This window comes from Gossypium raimondii, unplaced genomic scaffold, assembly GCF_025698545.1.
Source record: "Gossypium raimondii isolate GPD5lz unplaced genomic scaffold, ASM2569854v1 Contig00265, whole genome shotgun sequence".
Taxonomy (NCBI): domain Eukaryota; kingdom Viridiplantae; phylum Streptophyta; class Magnoliopsida; order Malvales; family Malvaceae; genus Gossypium; species Gossypium raimondii.
In genome coordinates this window covers 128,700-152,835 of record NW_026291365.1, presented here as the reverse complement: position 1 = coordinate 152,835, position 24,136 = coordinate 128,700, and the positions used below count along the sequence as shown (strand labels likewise).

The 24,136-nt window shown below is 32.9% G+C and overlaps 1 pseudogene; it reads left to right on the top strand.

Annotated features, from left to right (window-relative positions):
• LOC105795554 (cysteine-rich receptor-like protein kinase 44) overlaps positions 1–24,136 on the top strand; it is an 85,390-nt pseudogene that overhangs the window by 6,507 nt on the left and 54,747 nt on the right.

Here is a 24,136-nt window from a genome sequence, read left to right as displayed (position 1 = left end):
AAAAAAAATTCAAATATTTTTTCGGTTTTTTTTTGTGTTGGCACCTGTGGTAGGTAAAAAAAATTTTTGGTCCCGTGTTTCTCAAGACCGAGACCCGAGTAAGAAAATAATTTCTTTTTGGTGTTGGCCTTCCCTTTGCCGGCACCGGTTATTTTTTGCAAGGAAAATATTTTTTAAAAACAAATTTTCGTGTCAACCTTCTAGTTGCCGACACTAGTATTTTGTCAATAATATATATTTTTGGTGTCGGCCTTCCATCTGTCGGCACCCATTTTTGAAAACAAAGAAAATTTTTTTGGGGTGCCGAATATTTTTGTTGCCTGCACAAATAGACTATATATTGATTTTTTTATGTTTTGGATCAGGTTTTTTTTTTTTGCTTTAATAATTTAAGAGAAAGAAAAAACAAAGAAATATCAGTGTTTTGTTCAGGAACCAAATTTTGTTGAAGATGAATAACCAAATGTTAGTGTTATTTCAATGGAGAAATGATAAATACAACTGAAGAAGGTTGTGTATTTCAGAGTCACAAAAAAATGAGAATGAGATTCAATAAGCATGTAATGCTGGCGGAACTTAAATGGAAGATCAATGTTGTAACACCCCTAACCCATCTTTGTCGCTGGGTTAGGGTTAGAGTATTACAACACACATCACAACAATTACTAACATTTAACTATTCAAATATCAAATTAAATAACAAAAATTAAATTCAAATGTTATTCATAACATAAATACCATTATTGACCTTAAATCGGACATACAGTGCTTTTAAAAAATAATTTAGGAACAATTAAGGACTAGTTTGAAACAAAATTGAAAGTTTTAGGAAAATTCAAAAATTTTGAAAACAGGTGTCACATGGCCGTGTCGCATGACGTGTCCCAGACTGTGTGACACATTGACTTGAAATACACGACCGTGTAAAATGACCATGTACATCACATGGTCGTGTGATAGCCCATGTCCCAAGCCGTGTGCCCCTAATTTTTCCTTCAAATGCAAGTTTACCAAAATGTGCTTACTTGAACAAAAAACAACTTATTTACCAACAATTAAACATATTCAAAACACACTTGAACAAGCCCAAAACATGCCAAAATCATCTAACTTAAGTGCCTACCCAATGAGTCTTTATTGACACCACAATTCAATTAACAAACTTATCCACAAATCATATCAAATAAGTTACATTCTAACCTATGAGTTCATACATAAAAACACATACCAACTTACCATGTTATTTTACCTATTCATATTCAATCCTACCACAATGTAAACATTTCCAAATTATTTATATTAACTAACCAAACCCAAGGTTGTATGCACACTTCATTCCAACACAAAAGGCATAAACATAAGTGGTCTAAAACCAACCTTAAACATCTTTACATCACCCAAATATGAACACATAGAAATATGTACTTGACTTAAATACAAAACACACCTATTACATGACAAGTTCCACGCCATAATTGAATTTTTATTCCATGAACAAGCATATTATTAACGAAAAGCATACATTCATCGCACAAATATAGAATATACCATTTGTAGTAAGTACTTAAAACATATACAAGATACTCTTATTACATGTCACATATCCCAAAAATAAATATTTTCAAAATCTACCAAAAAGAGTCTGATAGTGTGATATACTCGTTGATCCAATTGCCCGATTCCACAAAATGTTATCTACAAGGGAACAGAAAATGAAGTGAGTAAAATTTTACGAGCTTAGTAAGTTCACAGGTTGAAATGTTATAACTTACCATATAATCACAGTTTTATAAATAGCAAAAACAATAGCTAACATTAACTATGTCAATTACAACCATTCAACAGGTGAGTTTCATAAATACGAGTTATTTAATCACCTCATTTATAAAGTATCAACCATTATCAAGTCACGATATAATATTGGAAATCATGAACATATGTACAAATCTTTGACAAGAAAATATAACTAAATATTAGTTACATATCATCATTAAGTCATTTAACCATTAAAAATTCAACTTGATGAACAATACAAATGGAGATGGATACGTAGTTATCCACCCAAAACACGCCAGAAAGCTCATACAAGCCAAACCAACCGAGAACACGCCTTGGCACCAAGTGCCTAGCCCATAGGGTAACATCTCTCTAGAAACATGCCTAGACACCAAGTGCCAAACACGAAAACTTTACATCCGCCTCCGGTAACACGCCAAATCATTGTAAATATAACACGATAGTCCGCAACAAATGTTAGACTCAATATATTCAGTGGACAGTAACAAGTCAGGAATCATCATCTAAACACAAGTCAATCCTATACATCGCAGCGCGCAAAATAATCTATTGACATGCAAATTGTATCCTATCCTATGTTCATCCGGGCTCGATATACAAAACTGCATAATATCTTATAATACAATTTCATTACTCACCTTGAATAATCATTATGATTATTTTATTAAATATATATTCAATAAATCATAAATCACAAGTTAATAAATTTTGGCAAATTACTTACTACTGCTAAATTGCAGAGATAGCAAAATTAAGGACTAATCAACAACTTTCCCTTTTCCACGATTATCTACTTGTTCTTGATTTATAAAGTAAATTTTATTTCAATTATCAGCTTCAACTTCATGTAATATTTAATGTAGTGCTTATGTCTTCCTATATATAATTTTTCACAATTTCCCTAAACTTTTACACATTATTCGATTTAGTCCTTAAAATCGAAATAAGCTTATTTTCACAATTAATCCTTATACCTATTGAGCCAAATTTAATTACATTCCAAATCAGCCCTCTAATTCTGAAATTTTACAAGGAAACCATGCCAAATTTAACAACTTAACAATTTAATCTTTAAACTTAAGAACTAAACAAAATCACTTTACAAACTAGTCCAAACTCATTATCAAGCTTCCAACTAAAGCATTTTCTATATAAAAAACTCTAAGATTCATCAATGGAAAATTTTAAAATCTTTAACAGTTTCGAAACCGGAGGTACGGGTTAGTTGGACCTAACTGCAACGATCATAAAAACATAAAACTATAAAAAAAACATGATAAATTTGCACTTACGTGCATAAACCAAACGTTGACCGAAGCTTCCAAGTCTTTTAAAATGGTGATTCGGCTAGGAGAATGAAAGAATGAAGTAGATGAAGTTTGATTTACCTTTTTGTTTTATTATTATAACTTAAACATTAAAATAATAAACATTTTAACACTTACTTAATTAAAGTTGTAAAACCGACCACTAGTTCTAATAATGTCCTATTTTCCATTTAAATCCAACCGTTAATACTTTTAAATCAATTTAGTACTTAAAATTAATAGTGATGAATTTTTGCAATTTTTACGGTTTATTCCTTTTTCTTTAATTAACTAATTAAACAATAAAATTTCCAAATCAAACCTTCACATACCAAAATAGTAACTCTGTAAATATTTAATAAAATATTTAAAATTTGGTTTTTGAAAACGAGTCTCAATACCTCATTTTTCGAAACCATTTGACTTTCGAGACAACCACCTATACTAGTCATTTATTCAATTTACTAAAATTTCATCAAATCGAAATATATTATAAATTATAATTAACTCATATAATTTAAATACTAATTATTACAGATTTACTCGTCAGATTTGTGGTCCCGAAACCTTTGTTTCCTACACCACTGATATTAGGTTGTTACAAGTGCAAAGATAGTTACCCATTGTGGGTAGGGCTGTGCAAAATTCAGGTAAAATCGAAAAAATTTAGTTAACCAACCGAATTCAGTTAATCAGTCAGTTAACCAACTTTTTTCTGTCGGGGGTCGGCTAATTATTTTTTGATTTTTCGGTTAATGGTTAATTTGATTCGAAACCGGTCGGTTAACCGAATTTTTTTGGTTTAGCTGAAAAAATTAATAAATAAAATTATAATATATAAATAGGCCCACTATTCACCTAAACCCAATCCAAACCCAAGTATCCAACCCAACCTAATTACCCAAGCCAACCTAATCATAAAAATTACAAATAATTTAATAAATAAAAATAAAATTCTAAAACTAAAACTAAAACTAAAACTAGAGGCTATAAATAAAAAACATATAATTCGAGTAATTCGGTTAATTCGGTTAATTTTTAACCAAAAATAAAAACATATAATTTTCGGTTAATTTGGTTAACTGACCGAATTAACCGAAAAAATTTCAGTTCGGTTAATTTTTTTGAAAAAAATTTTGGTTCGGTTAACAGTTAAAAATTTTGAAAGGTCGGTTAATTCAATTAATGTTATTTCGGGTCGGTTAACCGACTGAAACCCCTAATTGTGGGAAGCATATGTCAAGATTGTTCTACAAACTTTCATTTTCAACTGATTCGTTGAAGTTCTCAGATATGGAACTTGTAGATGATGATGATGATGTGGCTACAATGATCGCAATTTATTTCCCACTTAAGATCGAGAACCCCTGACCGGTTGAGTTATTTGTAGAGTTAACTAGGGGTGAGCAAAATTCGATTCGACTCGAAAAAATCGAAAAAAAATTCGAATTTCGAGTTAAACGAATCGAGTTATTCGAGTTAATCGAGTTATTCGAATCAACTCGAATTTTTTTCAATTTCGAGTTCAATCGAGTTGAGTTTTCAATTCAATAACTCAATAATTCGAATAATTTGAATATCAAACTATAATATTTTACAGTTTTACCCTAAATCCTAAACTTTTTTACTTTTCCCTCAAAACTTTTACTCCTTCCCACTTTTCCCCCAAAACTTTTACTCCTCCTCCCAACCCCAATCTACCCAAAATCCATTTCCCACCAAAATTTTACTCTTCAATTCATTTTTTTCAAAATTTTACTCTCAAAACCATCAAAACCTTTTATTTTCCCCCAAAATTTTTACTCCCTCCCACTTTTTCCCTAAAACTTTTATTCTCTTCCCATCCCACCTCCCATCTACCCCAAACCCTCCCTCCAATTTTTTTAATATTTTCCTCCAAAATTTTACTCCCCTATTTACTTTCCTCAAACTTTTATTCCCAAAACTTTTATTTTCCCCTAAACTTTTACTTCTCACCCTTTACTCTCAAATAAAAATTAAAATTATCCAAAAAATCACTAAACATAAATAGTAATAATTTTATTTATATATACTATTTATATTATTAAATTAAATATCACATTTTATATTATTTATATTATTGAATTGTTTAGTCATATTGAATATTTATATTAAAATTGAATTCTTAATTATGTCATAAAATATTCGTGTTAAAATTTTATATTGGTATCAATTTCAAATTTTATTTTTAAAATAAATTTTATTAAAAATCATATTTTAATTCCAAAATACATAGTGACAAGAATCCGAAGATAATTGAAACAACTAAGCAAACAAGTAAGCTAACCAGTATATAAAAAATTAATAAATAAATTATGAGATGATGAAAGTTAATAAAAAATTTGATTAAGGTGGACAAATTTTATTACGATGGGTGACAATGGTTACAAGGACCCAAAATTAATTTTTAAAATTTAACTCGAACAAATATATTCGATTCGATTCGATTCGAATTCCATCTCACTCGACTCGATTCGAGAAAACTTCAAATAAAGTTAGGATGATAAAATGAGATTCGAAAACTCGATTAACTCGAAAATTTTCGATTCGATTCGATCGAATGCTCACCCCTAGAGTTAACCAATCACGAACCCGTTCAAATTATCCCTCAAGTAAGTCAACATCATAGATTTGACTTTGATCTTAATGTCTATTGGGAAGATCAATCAAGCTATGGAGGAATATTGCAAACGTCCAAATATCTAAACTACGGTGGTTGTTCATATAACAACACATCTCAGGTCCCGGTCTAGAGATACATCCAGAGGTATTGGGCACCATAGAAGATGGTGATGAAGGGTCTAAAAATGAAGATTTTTCCCATCAATTGTTAAAGTATGCCCAAGGACCAATCATGAGATGGTTTTAATTACATACTCGTTTTACCTTGTTTATTAATATAAGGCAATGCCATTGTTATTTCAGTTTCTTTTTCTTTGTGTATAAATAAATTGAATAATAATAAAGTCCTAAGAATAATATGATTATTCTTAAAATGTCTTTATTCAAGTATTATTCTGGGCTTGGACAATAATAATGCATTGAGACTAATGTGTAGTTGATTGATGTCAAAGTGTTGTCATTGACATAGGGATGCCAAAATCAATACATGAGCATGTGTTAGAGAACAACATATTGGACTAACCCGCCATGAGTATTTTTCTTGGATTTTTATGTAATAGTCACAAATATTACTCATAGTGATAACTATGTATATGATCCTTAGACTTGAGATCATCATTGTCCGAACATCGTGAGTTGTATATTTTGATATAGTCAAACATCTATCGTAACAGGTTGAACTATAAAGACTAATGTTGGGTATACCATAATCCATGTAGTGGGATATGATTTATCCATGTTTTGTAGATGTAGTTGTTGTTGATCTGCGAGATGGAAGTTTGGGTCTGGAGTTTTGGACTGCAGTACGTGAGAATCAAGTGAGTCTGTAAGCTAACTCTTGTATGAATAGTATTCATATGAAATTTTTCTATAGAAACTGATTGAATAATGAAATCAAAGCTAAAAAAGTATGGTATGATGGTTATGTAATTGTATGAGTGATTGTTGAAAATAGAATGCGTGCCATGGTATGGGATCTGGGAAGTTTAGGTTCAATTACATATGTGTGTCTCAAATGTATGTTATGGGGTATGATCTGTTAAAAGATGAATGTTGTTCGCATTAGTGCACAAAGGGTTTGTGAAGTGAGTTTGTGTCTATTTCGATGGTATTGTCTAAAGGGGTTCGTCGAACTTTAAACACAAATTTTGAAAGGAAAATTCCATGGTCATGGCACTCTCTAAAGGAACTTCAAGGAAGGTTATTACAAAATGGATTTTTCTACTTGTCCTATGAGATGATGGGCAAACGTTATGTAAGTGAGTTTAGGCAAATTCATATCACAAAAACACGACAGATAAGGAAAAGCCTTTGTGGCGTAGTATGAAAGAAAGCCTTTGTGTCGTAGTATGAAAGAAAGCCTTTATGGCGTAATATGAAAGAAAGCCTTTGTGGCATAATATGAAAGAAAGCCTTTGTAGTGCAATATAAAAGAATAGCTTTTGTGGCGTAAAATGAATTGAAAGCCTTTGTGGCAAACCATGAAAAGAAAGCCTCTGTGGTAAATCACGAGATGAAAACTTTTGTAGCGATCTCTGAAAGGAGATGCTCTTGGCATGTAATGGTAAGACTCTTAATGGTGTACTGTATAGGATATCATTTATGGTGGATTCTGTATCAAATTGTTTGGAATATTCAGTATGGCTCGTAAGTTGTGAGTAAGACCAGTAAGGCATAATGTCTCTATAGACTACGGTAAAATATTATACAAGATTATATATCGGTTGTGAATGATGAAGATTGAAGAAATTTAGAAAAGTGTATTATGAATAAGGAACCCACACTTTATATTTGAATAAGGTAACTGCTATCTGAATATATGATGATTCAAGAATTATGATGAAACAATGGCTTGGAGTTATGTGTGCAAGAGTAACGGTGTTTCAATGGTATGAACCACTAGTAAGGAAATTTATAAAGGTTATTGAAAGTTTAGATTAAAGAGTGTAAGTGGTGCATCGAAGGCATTGAAGGGAAGAGATTAGTTCTGAGCAAGGTAAGGTAACTGACATGTAAGAGATTAGAAATTTAGGGAGTATTCGCTACTGATTAAGTTGAAGGCTCAGAACGATGATATCATCTAAACAAATTATCAGTTGAAATGTGAAAAAATAATACAGGTAAATGATGTTTTACTCACTAAGCTCTCATGAACTTATCTGTGTATGTTATGTTACATATATATTGATGTGGGTCTGCGCCAGGAGGGACGACACTAGGATTACGCCAATAAGCGGTGTATCGGGTTATTATGCATATAAAGTGTGTTGATGGCATGTTCAAGTCTTTTATCATTGAGATTCCCATACCTTAAGGTGTCTGTAATATATTAGTTTGGTGAGATCATGAGATAAATCAAACTAATTTGTCTAACTTAGTAATGTGGAGATCGAGAGGTAAAATTAAAACAAATTGGGAGTTTAGTGATTTAGATCCCTAATCCAAAGGTTATTTAGCAACATGGAAGTCAACCAATCACTACTTGTCATTTATTTATTTTATTCTATTTTACAATTTAGTCCTTTTTAGTGTTAAGTAGTTAACTAGATTAATTAACCTCCAAATTATGTATTTTTGTAATATAAAAATTAGTGAGTAGCAAGCTAGAATATTTCATTGCACGCTTGTCGAGTAGGAATTATTAAAATCACTTACTTTCTTGGGTTCGATCCTTGGAATACTCGTGTGTTCCATTGACAATATAAATATTACAATTGACATGTCACACTTGAAGCATACCGCCTAGATTAGATTGTTTTAGTGTTAATTCTCAACCTTGGTGCACGGACGTTGGGGTGCGGTCAGTATGCCACACTATGAATGTCACAAGTGAATAAATCCATAAACGGGTTTAGGATCTATTCCTTTAGGGTCTAGTCCGATGTACTATCAGTCCAGTCATCACATCTATGTCTTTATCTTCTAGGAGTCATCTGCTCTGATGCACAAGACAAAATATTTCCCCAATTGGACTTAATAGATGACATATTAGTCTTTCAATTTCGATTAGACTAAGGACATATTTAGGTTTGTCTACTAATACAAGTTGTCTTTTCATATTACGATCTAGCCACGTAATATCGCTCAGTATTAGTTTAAACATTAGATAACCAATTAGCTAATATTTACTCCCATTTTTCTTTGCGTAAAAAAATAACATGAAGACAATTATATAAAGTATTAATGTAATTCATAAATAATTTTATTAACCAATTTATTCAAAAAATTACAAGTGTACATAGACAAAAATACCACATTTAGGGCACTAGATCCAACAAAGATAGCATTTTTGAATAGCTATCTTGAAGAAAGCACTAGATGATGCAACCCACTAGATATATAGCTAAAGAAAATGAGCATAAAGTTTGCAAACTTCTTAGATCTATATATAAACTTAAGCAAGCATCTCGCCCATGGAAACAAAGGTTTGATAAAATGATCAAAACTTTTGGATTTGAGAAAAATGTAAATGAACCTTGTGTTTATAAATGTGTTGGGGATGGAAAGGTGGTCTTTCTTGTTCTATTTATCGATGAAATTCTACTAATTGGAAATGATGTAGAGACATTTGCATCGGTTAAACTATGATTAACTTAACAATTTAGCATGAAGGACTTGGGAAAAATTAATTTTGTTCTAAGCATTTGAATCTTGAGAGATTGAAAGAACAAAGTGATAGCATTATCACAAGCTTCAAACATATACAAGATATTTGAATGTTATGCAATGACCAATTCTAAGAAGGGAACTCACACTTCAGTATCAGGATTTTATCTTTATTTGGAGAAATGTCCTAGGACAGCGGAAGAAAGGGAAAATAGGAGAAAGGTTCTCATGCTTCTAAGGTAGGAAGTCTCATGTATGTCATGTTATGCACACGTCCAGATATCTATTTTGTAGTTTGGTTGGTGAGTCGATATCAGATGAATCCTGGTCCAAGACATTGGCAAGTAGTTAAGAATATACTGATTTTGACTTTCAAACGTGTCAAGATTCAATAAAATCGACGTCGAGATGTGTCTTTGTCCTAGGCAGTAGGTCTATAGTGTGAATAAGTGTCAAGCAGGGTTGCATTGCTAACTTACTATTGAGGTCAAACGTGAGGTATGAAAAAATTTATGACACTATAATAGTTTGTATATAGCCAAACACCAAAGGAACCACATAAGGACAAAATACATTGATAGAAAGTATCATAAGGGAGCAAGTAATGTTTGATGGAATAGTGGATGTAGTCAAAGATTGCATCTGAGATCAAATCTTATGGATTTGTTTACCAAGACTCTACTAGTTAGGGACTTTTCGGGAAACATATGGAGGCATAGGAATGTAAAACATGACTCGTCTACTTCACTAGGACAAGTGGGAGATTGTTGGATTTGGTGCCCTAAGTATAGTATTTTCGTCTATGTACACTTGTATTTTTCGAATAAATTGGTTAAATAATAATATCCATTAATTACATTAATATCTTTTGTATATTGTTCTCAATGGTTTTTGCACGAAAAGAAAAATTGAAGCAAATATTGACTCAATGATCATCTAAATGTTCAACCAATACTGAACAATATTACGTAGCCAGGTCGTCATGCAAAAAGACAACTTGTATTAGAAAATAAACCTAACCATGTCCTTTGTCTAATTTGAAATGAGAAAATTGATTGAAAGATATCAAGTCCAATTCAAGAGATGCTTTGTCTTAAGCATTATAGTGGATGACTCCTAGAAGATAGAGACATAGATGTGACTAACTGAACTGATAGTACATTGGACAAAACCTAAGTAGAATAGATCCTGAATCCGTTTATGGATTTATTCACTTGTGACATTTATAGTGTGACATACCTTAATCTTGAGTGGATGGTGGACTATGTATGTGTACTCGTATACTTTGATCTAAGTAAAAGCCTGAGTTTAAATAGATAAAGAACTGAAAGCTGATGCGTTGGGTATACGAATTTTGTAGTATGTAGCATCATTCACAATAGCGGAATTCATAGCCCAGGAAATGGGTAAATGATATCCTCTCATTGGCATTACATGATAAATGAAAAGTAAATGTAACCACAAGTCGTTTGTCTTTGTGATAAATGACTTAATTACTATTTGATAGTAATTGACTTTTCGTGAAAGGAAAGTTAATAGTTATTGTGAGATAAAATAAGATCATACTAGGAGAACAAATTTATCCCAAATAAATTAAGGATATCCTATTAGGGTAACACACTTATGATAAGGTCATTGGACGAACACTGATTGAGTAGCTAATTGTATATAATTAAGGAGAGCTTAGTCATGATACTATAGTGGAATGACTTCGGACTAAATGAGTTTTTAATTAATAGCCCTAATTGTATATGTTCAAGTGGTCCCTCTACTAGCTCGTTGAAACCAGAAATGAATTGTATAAAGAATCAAACAAACAAACAAAAATAGATGGAAATAATAAAGTTAGAGAAATGAGTTACATTTGGAAATGAATGTGTTTTCTTACTAATTATGGAAATGACATGATAATTAATTTAAGTTTTTCGAAATATTATTTAATTAAATTATTGAAGTTCAAAATAAAATTAAATCAATTGGTCATTGTGAATATGCTTAATATAAAAATTAAACATATTTTCTAATATATTTTTACGATAAAGTTGTAACAAATTTAATAGAATTAAAATTGGGTTGAGAAAATTATTTAATTTAAATTAATTTAATAAATAATATTTATTTTTGTGAAATAAAAAAACATGTATTGGGTTGGATTAAATTATAAAGTGTTGAGTTAAAAGTTAATGAATGACATATAATTGGACCCAATATAGGAGAGGCTCAAAACCCTCTCCTAGTTGAACTAGGAAATTAGTTTTTCTATCAGATAAATATTATTTGCATTTTATTAATTCAACCAAAATTTTCCCTCCCTATAAATAAATTACACTAGTAGGGCTAAATATAACACAACTTTGAGATATTATTATTTTGCTCGAAAATAGTGAGAATTTATTTTCTAAGTATAAATTATATTTTTGGGGAATAATGATTCTATGGATTTCTATTGAGAGACAGATTTAGAAAATTGCATCTAGTTCTGTGTTTGATTCGAACTTGTTTGAGCCTACATTGAAGCAATTCATGGTACGAGAATAGTGGAGAATGTCGTTCTATTGAAAGTTAGGAACGTTTAGGATCCGTCTTGCATAAAATACAAGTATTTTTCATAAAAAAATTTATTTCTATAAATATTTTAAACCAACTCAATTTTGAAAATTTTAATTTCCCGCTCTAACAAAAAAAATTTTTAAATCAAAATTTTTCCAACAAGGAACCTTTTGTAGAGACATTAGATAGGAGAGAAGCAAGAATAAGGTCCCGGTTTTTACCATATGCGCTATTCATAGAGAAATTACCAATGTCACAACATTTTAGGAGAGCCTCAACATGAGTGATACCGATGAGGAGATAGGAGAGAATTAAAAAAAGAGTTGTAAGTTGAACCCACATTTTGAGGTTGTATAATTTGAAAGAAACAAAACCTAAAAGAAACAAGTGGGAACTTTAAATCCAGATTTTTCATGGATGAGATGGGATGGGAGTTTCAGTGCCTCGAGTAGATGTCAAAAGTCATAGGAAACTTGGTTTTTAATTCCTCAATCTCAGTTGTTTGAAAGAGACAAGTCTAGTTAGTAGACAATCTCCTTTAGGAAGACAGATGAAAGTATCTATATGTTGTAACCAGTGGCGGGCTTGTGAAGGAATCCAAAAGGATATTGCTTCTATTTAGACAGGTGAAACTCAAGAATGAAAGACTAAGGTTGCCAGTGACTTTTTCCTTAATGGGCACTCCAGACAACTTAAGGCAAGAAAACAAAAGCCACAAAGAAAACTGTCATATCTGCCAAGTAAAATGTAGAATAAAAGTTCCCACTTCTATTTTTGGATTCATTCGGTTTGTTTTCCCATTTCTTTACTTGCAGTATGGGCCAAAACTCCACAATCACAAAAGGTAAGTACGAATGTGGTAGATGCCATGTTTGTTTTTAGGAAGAAATTGGGTGAAGCTATTAGGGAAGCCCCTGCACTTAGGGTTAGATTGTATTTAGGCTTTTCTATTGAAAAAATGGGTAAATTAATCCTTATACACTTTGAAACATGAAATTTTTTTATTAAATAATGACGTCAAACACACTAGAAAATATTTTTTATGGGCAAACTATAAAAATGATCACCCAATTATGTCTTTTGTTCTATTTTGGTCACCCAACTTTTATTTTTTTTATTTAATCACTAAAGTTTTCGAAATTAAATATTTTAATCACCGGTTGATGTGGGCTTTTTTATTGATTTAATAACAAAATTAGCCATCTAATATTTACACATTCTAGCAATTTAATCCTAAATATAAATAATTCAACAAATTTAGCTCTCAATGCTTACAAAATTTGTCATTTTAGTTCTATTTCTAAAAATTCAATAAAGTTGGCCCTTAACATTTACAAAATCTATCAATTTAGTCTTAACTCTAAAAATTTTAAAATAATTTAATATATATATATATTTAGCCATTTATGACTTTTTGGCTAACTATGATGGCAATGTGATTGATTTTTGCCTGCCCCACCTCGATCTAATGCTCATCGCCATGCTTCGAGCCTGACACGAACCCATCTTTAAAACATTAAAACTATTGCAAACCTAAATTTGGGAATTAATAGCATATCCAACTTCGATCCGGCTCGACATAAGTTGAATTTTTAATTTTAATTTTTTATAAAATTGTGATTAATTAATTTTTTTAAAATTAAAGATTTTGGCCCATATTTTTATTAGATTTGCTTAATGATTCATCTCTGAAGTTGTGTGCTAATGTATATTTAGACACATTTGATTACAATACACAAGAAAAAAGAGGGAAGAAAGGTTCCTTTAATAAATTATTAAACTGAGAAGATTAAAAATGGAGAAGGGTGAAAGGAGACTAATATAGAGGTGGTAGAATGAGACTACTAGTGATAAATTTTAGAGATTTTTAATTCAATTAATATTAAATATGTTTAAAGGGTAATTTCATAAATATCTTGGGGCAATTTCATTCTAAACCTGACAGGACTGTTTTAAAAAATTAACCCTCCATGCCCTGACCCTAAATTCAATAAAAAAACTGACCTTATTGGGTCAGATTGGCTTGGAACTCGTCGTATTTGGGGTTTTTGTCATCCGTACAACTAACTAATGTAAGATATTAAAAAAAAAGAGTACTTCTTTCAAGTCGCTTGCAAAAAACTCTAAAAAGCTGGGATAAAGCACAAAAATAATAATAAGATCCAAAAGAAAATAAAGGCATTAAAAATATTATTTGATCAGGTTGTAATGTAGCCAATTATTCCAGATATGTTCCAAATCAATTGGTTAGTCCAATGTGAAGCCTAGATTATAGTTAAAAAAAATTGTTGCAAGTGACTTGAAAGAGATACTCTTTTTCTTATTTTTCTTATTTTATTACCTCACATGGGTTAGTCGATAGATTATAAACGGCTAAAAATGATTTTTAAAAAATATTTTTAAAGTTTTTAGAGTTAGGACAAAATGATAGTGTGTAAATGTGGACGATCAAATTTATTATTATTTTTAGAATTAGAACTAAAATGACAAATTTTGTAAACATTGAGGGCTAAATTTGTTGACTTTTTTATATTTATGATCAAATTAATAGAATGTGTAAACATGAGGGGGCTCTTTTTTATATTTAGGATCAAATTGATAGAATGTGTAAATATTATAGGGCTAATTTTGTTACTAGATCAATAAAAAAAACTCACATAAGCTCATAGTGACTCAAATATTTAAGTTTTAAAAGTTTAGTGACTAAATCGAAAAAATTAATAGTTGGGTGACCAAAATAGAACAAAAGGCATAGTTGGTGGCCCTTTTTATAGTTTACTCATAAAAAATAATTTTTAGCATGTTCCACGTTAAATATTTAACGGATGAGCTAATTTGCATGTTTCGAAATGTATAAAAGTTAATTTATCGTTTTTCAATAGAGAGATTGAAATGTAATCCACACCTAAATATAGGGACTTCCTTAATATTTTTACCGAAGAAATTGATGCATAAGAAAATTCAAATAAATCAATATCTTATATAAAATATCCGTGCTCTAATTATTTGATTAATTATTATTTTATAAGCACGTAAAAATATAATATTAGTTTTGTCGAAACCATTTTTTTGAAAACAAAAATTTAGTTGTCGACTTTAAAAAAACAAAAATTGGAGTCGCCACCGATCCTTTATTGAGGTGTGATCGGCTCACCTTAAAAACGATTCTGGTCTGCGAATTTTAAGAAAATAGGTTTAGGAGTCAGTTACGTACGAGGAAGGGTTAGCACCCTCGTAACGCCTAAAATCGATACCAAATTGATTATTTCATCTCTTAGTGTCGAGGGTTAAAAAGATTTAAAAAAAAACTCAAATGATGAAATCTAAAAAGGATAATCAATTGTTTAAGTCAGACGAAAAAATCGAGACTCAATACATTAGGGTACAATTGCTCAAAATCCCCAAACTTTGAATATCGCTTTGATTTTATAAGAAAATCTTCATTTCGAGAAAGCAATATGTCATGTCCAATACATTAGGACACAACAAGTTAAGTTCCCGAAAATGATTTTATACATATGCATTTTGAATAAAGAATATTCTCGATTACTTAGGATTAACAAAGAAAATCAGAACCCAATACGCTAGGGCTCAATTTTCTCGAAAATCCCGAATATCGAATATTGCATTATTTTAAAAACTTTTGAATCAAAAGAGAATGATTTTAATGTTTTGAAGAAACCAAATACATTTTCTTTTTTTGAAAAAAATGATAAAATGTTAATATACAACATGAAACAAATACTTTAATTTAAATTTTACATGTATATGTATAAGTATATACATATATAAAAACATGAAATACACCAAACAAAAACAACAACAAAACTTATAATAATTCTAAAAAGGTACGTATATGTATATTATAGAAAATGCATGTATATATGTGCATGGATTATGAAATATAAAAGATGTATATGTATTATAAAATAAAAAAGGAAAAAAGTATAATATATTAATAAATTATGAAATTATGAAAATATGTATATATACATAAAATGTGGAAAATATATTTACAATAATTTGAATAGTATATGTATATATATATATAAAAATGTATATATATATGAATTATAAAATATGGAAAATGTATAAATATTATAAAATATAAATGTATATACATATATATGCGTATAAAAACTATGAAAATAAAATAGTAATAAAATATGTATATGTATTTAAAAAACATTTAAAATATATACATATATATTATAAAATACATATGCGTGTATATATGTAGGTATAATAATAATATATAATATAATAATAATTAATACAATAAGAGTGTAAAAATAATTAATTTAATAATAAATAACTAATAACAAATAGAGGACTAAATTGAAACAAAAGTAAAACATGTGGTTAAATTCAAAAGAAATAAAAAATGTTTAAACACATTTTGAAAAACAAGGGGGATCAAATGCGCAAATAGACCATCAGAGGAAAATGCAGGCTCCAAACGGTAAGCTTTGTATGCTACATAAAGGTCACTTAAAACCTAAATAAAAAAACCTTAGTTATTTCTCTCCTGTGTGCGCCGTTTCTTCCCAAAACCCCTCCTTTTTCCTTCATTTCGCACAGAACAAGGAAGGGCTTCGAGAGCACATCACCCAGGTATGGTTTCCCTTTTAATTATCTTTGATTTGTGAAGAAAAGAATAAAGGAAAACAAAAGAAAAAGGAAAGAAATAGAGGAAAAAAAAGAAAAACCTTCAAATTGCTTTTTAATTCTCTATTTTTTAATAGGTTTTGATATCATCCCCCTCCCACAATACAATTTTTCTCCAGTTTTTATAGTCAGAATTACAGCAAAATAAAAGTGATAAAAAAATCCTATTCCGTTATTTGCTGCGTCTATTGCTGTTTGGATCTACTTTTCTCACAGGTATGGAGGCTGTGGAAGAGGCACATGTGCACGGAGGATGCGGCGGCAATTAGGGTGTGAGGCACTGGAAAGTTGTTTGCTGTTAGGGTTTCTGCAATCGGGTTGGGATTTGGGCTGTAATGGGTTTGTAATTTGGGCTTGGTGTTGGGTAATGTAATTAGGTAATGGGTTAATAATTAGGTTTGTGATATTGGGGCTTAGTGGTTTGATGTATTTTGGCTTTGGGTAAATTAATTGGGCCTACTGTTGTAATAAAGTGGACATTTATTTGGTTTATTTTATTTCATTTTAATTCTATGATTTTGGGCCCGGGCTAAAATTGGGTATTACAGCTGCCTCTCTTTGCTCGTTGTCATGTAACGGGAATGGAGCAAAGACTCTAAAAATAGCCAATTTTGTCCGGTCGTGTTGGACATTGCTGCTCTTCTTCAAGTAGCCTCATTCCAACCTATTGCATTCTCAGAGGTATAAGAATTGGTGCTTCGGTCCAGTCTACTACAATGCCAGTAAGATAGGATTTATAACTTCAATCTGCCCCATTGCAACTTCAAAGATATAAGATCCATCACTTTAATTTGTTTCATGGAAACAAGATTCGCTACATTTAGCTTTAATCTATTCTATTGTAATGCCAAGGAGATAGGATTCGCTGCCTTCGATCTGCTCCACTACTGCTTAAGGAGACAAGATCTACAATCTTCAACCTACTCCACTACTGCTCAGGGAGAAGGGATTGATGGCTTAAATATGCTTCCCTACTACCTTGGGAAGATAGGATTTACCATCTTCGATCTGCTCCACTATTGCTACAATCTTCAACCTACTCCACTATTGCTTAGGGAGATAGGATTGGTGGCTTAAATTTGCTTCCCTACTACTTTGGGAAGATAAGATTCGTCGTCTTCAATCTGCCCCACTACTGCAGAATCTACAAACTTCAACCTACTTCACTGCTGCTCAGGGAGATAGGACTGGTGTCTTTGATCTACTTCGCTGCCAGTACAGGAAGACAAGATCTACTATCTTTGATCTACTTTGCTGCTCCACTGCTACTCAGGGAGATAAGACTGCCACATTTGATCTACTTCACTGCCAATATAGGAAGACAAGATCTGCTATCTTTGATCTACTTCACTGCCAATACAGGAAGATAAGATCTATTATCTTCGATCTACTTCACTACCAATATATGAAGACAAGATCTACTATCTTTGATCTACTTCACTGCCAATACAGGAAGACAAGATCTGCTATTTTCAACCTGCTCCACTGCTACTCAGGGAGATAAGGCTTTATCTTAAATCTGCTTCTACTACCTTTGGAAGATAAGATTCACCGTCTTCGATCTGCTCCACTATTGCTTAGGGAGACACGATCTACTATCTTCAGTCTGCTTAACTGTGATGTCGAGGAAGTAAGATTCGGTGTTGTAGTTTCAATCTGTTCCACTACACCACTAGGGAAGTAAGATTTGCTATTCTCAGTTTGCCCCACTGCAACTTCAGGGGAATAAGACTTGCTTTCTCAGTCTACTCTGCTATAACCTCAGGGAGATAAGACCTAATGCGATCCATTCTAGTTCAACTGCTTCGCTACAACCCAGGGGGGCAAGGTTGGTGTCTTCGATCTGCTTCGCTGTCGGTGCAAGAAGGCAAGATCTGCTATTTTTAACCTGCTCCACTGCAACTCAGGGAGGCAAGGCTAGTGTCTTCAATCTGCTTCACTGTCAGTACAGGAAGGTAAGATCTACTATCTTCAACCTGTCTGCGCTGCAACCGAGAGAGGCAAGGCTAGTGTCTTCGATCTACTCCACTACTGCTTAGGGAGATAACATCTGTAATTTTCAACCTACTCCGCTGCTACTCAGGGAAATAAGGCTGGGGACTTCGATCTGCTCCACTACTGCTTAGGGAGATAAGATCTGTAATTCTCAGCCTACTCCACTACTACTCAAGGAGATAGGATTCACGATCTTCCACTTATTCCACTGTTGACCAGGGAGATAACATTCGTAATCTTCAACTTATTCCACTATTGACCAGGGAGATAAGATTCGTAATCTTCAACCTATTCCACTGCTACCCAGGGAGATAGGACTTGCAATCTTCAACCTATTCTACTGCTGCTCAGGGAGATAAGTCTTGTAATCTTCAACCTATTCCACTACTGTCTAGGGAGATAGGACTCACAATCTTCAACCTATTTCGCTGCTATCCAGGGAGATAGGATTCACAATCTTCAACCTATGTCGCTATTGTCCAAGGAGATAGGATTCACAATCTTCGATCTATTTCACCGTCAGTACAGGAATGCAAGATATGCTATTTTCAACCTGCTCTGCTACAATGTAGGAGGCAAGGCTTTGAGGTTTCACCGATCTGTTCTCTAGGGAACATGACCTGTATAACGAACCTAATTATGCCTAAGATTAGGACAGCATGATCAAAGTGCATCAAATGCTCCTAACTAGACATGTGTGAATGGTGTTTGCATGAATGTAGAATGCTATTTTTGAGGATGATCCTTTTTTATTGCTTAGGTTATCATTGCTCGAATTTTATTAAGGCTTTATCACTGACGTGCTACAACACCTTCCTATTCGGCTGGCGTCTCCAAAGAAATACTTAGTCAGATTGTCCCCAACTGTAAACCTCAAACTTCAATCCACTAGGACGCAAAATTTGTACCGTAATTCTCCCACTGCAAACCGAGGGTAAAAATATATGGCTTTTTCTCAATCCTCTCATATCACAATTCAAGGATACATGATCTAAATCTCTCTAGTCCTTTACACCATTCCCCGGGTGTCGTACCAAAGGCTCATGTATAAATAAAGGCTATGTTCTCTGAGGAAACCTCTTCCTATTGCCTGGTGATCATTGCTTGCTTGTTTATTTAAGTTCTTACATCAACACAACATCTTGTCATTTTGTTCAATCAATGTTTTTAACAACAAAATCCAAAGAGAAAGTCCTAATTTAGACTCTTCCTTTTCAGATTTCCAACCTTTAAACCTGATGCATTCTAAATAATAGTCCTATTTCAGGCTCCTGTATTATTTAGAAACTTCTAGAGTAATATGAAAAACTTCCCTTGTGAAAGTTTTATTAGTCCATTAATCATTATTCTAATGCAACATGCTTGCAAAAAAACAAAACGATGGATAAAATAGAGCTAGTTCTGAGCATAGCTTGAAATGAATAAATTATCAAAGATAGTAAAGAAGGATAACAAAAAAATTAATTGGGAATGCGTATCTTGGAAATGAATGAAGTGTTCAAAGAATAGCAAATTTAGTATAAATAGTATGAATATTGGGTGCCCCAGATATCACAGCTTGAACTTCTCTGTACAAACTTTTGAAGATCCTTCTGAGTTTGATATGTGTTTAGGAGATCTACAGTACTCTGCCAATGCCCCAAGATGTTGCCTACCCTTTCCTGATGATTTAGGTATAACAAGATCACCACATGCCCCAATCTGGTTAAAATTCAAGTTGCTCTAATCACCTCGTGCCCCATTCTGTCCAATATTTGAGCCGCCCTTTTCGGGTTTTCAACTCAAATCCCTTTGGTCTCAAGGCGCTCTTTGCGGATTTTCACCTTGGCCTCTCTATTTTTCTTTTCTTTTCCTTTTCCTTTTTCTTTTTTATCACTTTCATTAACCCGATTAGCGTGAAAGACAGTACTTAGAATAATCCGCCGCAGCCGCTCTCGACCAACTCCGGTGCTTCTTCAATCCAGAACCATTCCTCTAATAAGTAGCATCCCTCCCTTGCCAACACATGGGTTGCCTCATTTGCATCTCTCCTCACATGGTGAAAGGTGACATAAACAAACAAACCCATATTTTGTTTTATGTCTATAATGATTGGGCCAAGAACTGACTTGTCTGATGTGTCTAATTGCAGTTTTTTGATAATTGCAAGAGATTCCCCTTCAATCTGAATATGCTGGAACCCAAGCTCCCTCACAAACCAAATTGCCGATTCACATGCCCGAGCTCTGCCACAAACGCATCTACAACATGAGAGTAAGGGTAAGTACAAGCCCCCATTATCAAACACACTTTGTTTCGTATAATAACTCCTAAAAATGATTTGCTTCCATGCACATTAAAAGAGGAGTTGAAATTAATTTTCACAGTGCCCTGTTGTGGTGGCCTCCAGTAACTAGTCTTAGGCATACAAACAAGGGGGCTCTCATCTGAAATGGATTCCAATTCTTTAATATACCCTGCAATAAACCCTGATATATCTTGAATTGAAATGGATTCCAATTCTTTAATACACCCTGCAATAAACCCTAATATATCTTGAATTGATTGTTTGATACCATCATACACCAATTGATTTCTAACACACAAATAGCCCATATTGTTACTGTCAAAAGTTTTATGTTTATACCATTTTCCATGTTGAACGAGTCCATTAACCAATATCTATGGTCTGAGTGCTTTGAGACAGGGGATCTAATGACATGCAAAGAGTCCAGAACTTGTTCTGTAACTGGGCAAAACTGAAGGAGATGGTCCACTGACTTAGTATCCTCAAGGCACATCAGACAAGCACTAGGATTAAGGAGATTTCTCTTATTCAGATTAGCATAAATAGGTAAAAAGTCATTGTAAACTTTCCACAAATGAAATTTTATTTTCTACGAAAGTTGTAACGCCCATAAGTAGAGAGAAAAATTTGTACCAAGAGTTATAGTAGGCTTGTTAGGAGTGTTCTGGTTGGATAAATTTCCATGTAACAATAACTTGTATCCACTTTTGACTGTAAACTCCCCCGTACCTTCAACACACCAAATTTCAAGATCGGGTGGTTTCATCTGGGCTATGGGGATGGATAAAATAACATCTACTTGGTCAAATTCAACAATCTCATGAACTACATCTTCCTTTCGGTTACCTTGTTATGGGTTAATTAAATCAGCAACTTTAGTAAATCTTGTATTTATGTGTTGACATTTAACTCTGTCATCTCTAGGTCCAGGGGTCATTCCAAATGTTCATTGATTCCCCGTCTCCAACCCGCCAACCACGAATGCTTCTCCAGGTGAGAGAAGGGTAAGTTCCCAACCCAATAGATAGAAAATCAGTTTTTGGATAATAACACGCTTTAAAAAATCTGGTAAGCAAACAATTTGGTTGAGTCCAAATACGCCAACTTTGCTTAGCCAACAAAGATAAATTAAACATAGCAAAATTGCAAAAACGTAAGCCCTCAATGGAATTTGGTGCACATAATTCTCTCCACGAACTCCAATGAATATCCTTTAACATTTTATCATTCCTCCACCAAAATCGATTAAGCACATTTCTTTTTGCGTCTAACTATCATAGGTAAGTCGAGATATTTTTGGATTTGATGACAAACGAACACTTAGAATAGAGGTAGCTATATTTCTATCGCATTTAGCCACATTTGACCCAAAATAGATCAACAACTTGTCATAATTAACCATTTTCCCCTATGCTTTCTCATATGTCGAAATAATTCTATAAATGTTTTCAGCTCCCTCTTTTGAAGCATCCTCGAATAGTAAGCTGTCATCCGCGAAAAATAGATGGTTAATTGTCAAAGGACCTCTACCTATTCGAACTCCCCTTACCAAATCCCTCTCCTTAACATCATCCAAAAGTGTTTAAAAGCCTCTAGCACATACCAAAAACAAGTACGTGCTAAGCGGATCCCTTGCCTAAGACCCCTTGTTGGCATAAACCTATCACTTAGACATCCATTGAATCCCACTATGTAAGAAACTGAAGCCACACATCGCATTATCAAGGTCACCAATCAGCATGAAACCCCAAATTGACCATTATTCCAACTAAAAATCCCACTTCACCCTATCATAAGCTTTGCTCATGTCTAATTTAAGGACAAAGCTTTTTTCTACCCCATCTTTTTGTTTTCAAAGTATCCAGAATCTCATAAATAACAAAAATATTATAAAAAATTTGTGTATTCGGGATAAATGCACCTTGCACCTTATGGATACATACATTCAAAAGCCCATTAATTCTATTCACAATGGTCTTAGAAATAATCTTATATAAGAAACTACAAAGACTAATAGGTCTAAATTGAGTAATGGTTCTCGGATTACTAAACTTAGGGATCAAGATGATATGCGTGCTATTAATTTCCTCTACCACAACATCACCTTGGAGAACAACAAGAAAATAGGAAGATACCTCTGGTCCCAAAATATGCCAATATCTCTTATAGAACAAGGTAGGAAATCCATCAAGTCCAGAAGTTTTAAGGGGGCCATGCCTCTCACCGCCAAATTTCCTCCTCTATAAACGATTTCAACAATTCAACATTCATATCATGCGAAATGCCTTGTTGTACTTTATCAAAAGTGGCGCCCGCTTCTCCCTCCTTCAATGCTGTGAAAATATCTTGAAAATAATTAGAAACAATAGCCATGACTCTATTTTCATCCTCAATCCATCTTTTTGCCTCATCCTCAAGACCCTTAATGGAGTTATAACACTTCCTTCCTGTTGCTAATTTATAGAAAAACGTGGTGTTATGATCCCTATGCTTTAGCCAATTAATATGTGCCATTTGTTCCTAATACAATTCCTCTTTGTCCACCTTAAGATTTAGCTCTAACTAAATATTTAGCAATTCCAAGAGCGTCTCATTAGTTGGTTCATCTGTTACTAACACATGCAAGGCCTTGTGATCTCGTTTCAGTTCAGAATTCCAATCCATGAGTCGATGACCCAATTTGACTAGTTTCTTGGGTAATTTTTCTGTAATAGAGCCCTAGTAATCTCGGATCACATTCTCACACTCACCCTCCAAACACCAATCAACATCAAATTTGAATCTCCTTTGTCTTTCCCCATTATTTTAGATATCCAGATTTTTACTTGACACTAAAATCAAATAGTGGTCAGAGATTGAATGTTATAAGTGATCAACCAAAAAATCGGGAAACTGACACTACCACAACGCATTTGCTACACCCTGATCCAGCTATTCGCGAATGTTTGTTAATGCAAATTTACCCCTCTCCCAAGTGTACCATTTTTTATTGTAACCCAAATTAGTAATATCACAATCGGCCATTATAGAATGAAAAGCTTCTCTTTCTGCCTGATTTCTACCACTCGATTTTTCAAAAGAGAAAGTAACTTCCTTAAAATCACCCATCGTTAACCACTGTAAGTTTTGATCCTGACCTAGCCTGCAAAGTAGATTCTAAGTAGAGTCTTGTAAGTGTTCCTCCAGATGGCCATAAATATAAATCGCCATCCACCATGTTTCTAAATATCAATATGCTACCTCCACCCTAAATACAAACCACCTTTTCCATCAATTCCAACTT